Source organism: Diachasma alloeum, unplaced genomic scaffold (assembly GCF_001412515.2).
Source record: "Diachasma alloeum isolate Michigan unplaced genomic scaffold, Dall2.0 Dall_scaffold_00373, whole genome shotgun sequence".
Classification (NCBI taxonomy): Eukaryota; Metazoa; Arthropoda; class Insecta; order Hymenoptera; family Braconidae; genus Diachasma; species Diachasma alloeum.
The window spans coordinates 288,762-291,602 of record NW_021680512.1 but is presented as its reverse complement, the minus strand read 5'-3'; positions in this window follow the sequence as shown (position 1 = coordinate 291,602).

Here is a 2,841-nt window from a genome sequence, read left to right as displayed (position 1 = left end):
TATTTAAAATTATTTTGAGTCACATTGATGTAATTTTGTATTTGTACGAATTTACGATTTTGTATTAATATCGGCAATAGCGAAACACGTCAGAACAATTATGTTTATTATTCAATATCGACCTTGCCTATCCCGTTTAGAATTTAAGACATTGGTTTATTGGTTTCTCGATCGATGATTGGCTTTGTTAATTGATGTTCTCGTCCACGAATCCACCCCTCTCTCCGCGACCCGCACACTGAGCAGCCGAGTAAATCCCGTACCCTCGTAATCCACATTTCTGCGTATGGTTTGCGATATGTTTCTTGTCATTAGTGGATTTTCGGGGACAATCAGTATTTAGTTTTTAAGAAAATACGGTTCCGGTTGCGGTTTGTCGATTCCGCGTTGCTAAAATTCGGCTGGCGCCCTAAATACACGAAGTAAGGATTGGATGAGCTGCTGATTGTTCCCGGAGTCCAGTTTTAGCGTTAGGGCTTTTGGCGTTTCAGACTTGTCGGATTACGAGAACGAAGGTAATGAGTTGGCCGTGTTTGGATAATCGAGACTTCTAGGTTAGGGTTTATTGAGTATTTGTTGAGGCCAAAGAAAAATCATTACAAAACAAATGGATTACATCAAACCTCTTCCATCGGCCTACGAGATGATTAAGAAATTCGACCAGATGTATTTAAAACAGTCCACAGCACTACAGATTGTAAAGCGAAATGACCTAGAGAACATCAGATTGAAAAACTATTCAGCGCTTGATGATTTTTTCAATGAGTTTGAAAGAGCAGTGAACGAACTAAAAGATGCAGGTGCTACAGTGAGTGAGCAAGAAATGATAAACTACATGTTGAAGGCCCTCCCATCATCTTACAGCTACATTGGTGATATAATGGACGTATTACCAGCAGACGAACGAACTGTTGAGTATGTGAAGAGTAAAATAAGGATAAATACCATGAAGGAGAGAAGTTTTTATGGGAACGATGGAGTTTCTACGAATTCAAGTGCTTTCAACACCCAGATGCATGATCAAACGTGTTACGCTTGTGGGAAACCTGGACACATACAGAGAAATTGTCAAAATAGAGGAAGACAAAGCCACGGATCTTCACGAGGTGGAGGAAATTCGTTTGCACGAGGAAACAGCTTCAGAGGTGGTAATTATGGTGGTAGCTATGGAGGTAACAGAGGCAACTACGCAGGCAACAGAGGCAACTATGGAGGTAACAGGGGAAACTACGGAAGCAGAGGAAATTCCAGAGGCCATTACAGAGGACAAGAGAACACAGCATCGAATTACCAGCATCAAGAAAATAAATCTGAGCATTTTTCAAATGTTTTTGTAACTCAGGTGAACAAAACAGTCGTGTCCGTGAGATCAGTAAGTCCGTGAAGAAAAAGACAGGTGAGATAGATTGGATCTTGGATAGTGGATGTACAGATCACATAGTTAATGATGATGAATTTTTTGATGAAAGTATTAATCTTAAAAATTCGGTTGATGTCAAATTGGGTGACGATAGAAGTATGAAAGCCACAAAAATAGGAAAGATTTACATAGTTTTCAAAGTCGAGAATAAAGAGTTCGAAGTCACAATCAGAAATGTCTTTTACGTTAAAGAAATGAAACAAAATCTAATGAATTACGCTAAAATCACTGATAATAATAAAATGATTTCACATGATGATATTGCCAAAATTTTTAATCGACAAAATGAATTAATTGCAGTTGCTAAGAAAATAAGTGATATTTATCGAATAACAAGTTTTCAGAAAGAACGTGATAAAATTACAGAAATCAACAGCAGTCAAATTGTAAACGATAACAGGGAGAAAATATCTTTGAAAGAGAAATGGCATAGAACACTAGGTCACGTAAATTTTGATTACTTGAACACTTTGAGTAAACACGAATTATTAATTGGTATGCCCACAAATCTCGAGAAAGATCAGATGAAATGTGTCACATGTATGGAATCAAAAATGCACAATATTCCATTCGAGAACAACAGGAGACGAGCTAAAGAAACACTGGAAATTATTCACACTGTTGTTCATGGACCACTGATGTTCATGGACCACATTCCACAGTTGGGTATACTGGTGAGAAATATTTTGTATCATTCATTGACGACTACAGTAAATTAGCCAAAATTTTTACTATTAAATCTAAAGCAGATGTTTATGATTGTTTAGTCGTGTAACGAACATGTGGGGATGTTCGTTAGGAACACTAAGAATGATCTGTAAACAGCGAGACTCCTACAACGTTGAATTAAAATCCGTGAGTAAGAATCCAAGAGCGAGAGAGTGAGAGCTCCTTATCCACTTCCAAGTGGCTTATTTTCGGTTAACGTTATCGGTTCCGTTTATTAGTAAGGACTAGTAATTACGCGTCTTTGAGGGCCCAGAAAAATTATCGTGAAGAAGGGTCAACATTATAGAGTCATCCGGTTCTTTTTATGGGGTTCACCCTATTGTTAATCTTGCGGGTAATCGAATAGGTCCGGCTGAAATGCCGGCGCTCCAATTTCGTTGGATTTTCAGGGGTTAATTGGTTACGTTTATGTTTTGGGTGGAAGGTCGTTCGGAGCGAGTGCAACCATCGTCTCCAACGAATTGCCAGGTTGCCTTTGGGTTTTTGATGAGAGAAACGAGTTGAGCAGAAATTAGTAGTAAAGTTATAACAAGTGCCGGTAACTTGTCTTTTAACCCCGAAAATCCCGGAGATCCGATCCGTGGGAAGCGCCAAAGACCCTTCGTAATTATCCGAACGATAATCAGTTCGGCCTAGTCTCGCGTAACAATGAATAAAAAGGAACTAGTTTTGTGTTAGGTAATTAGAGAAGA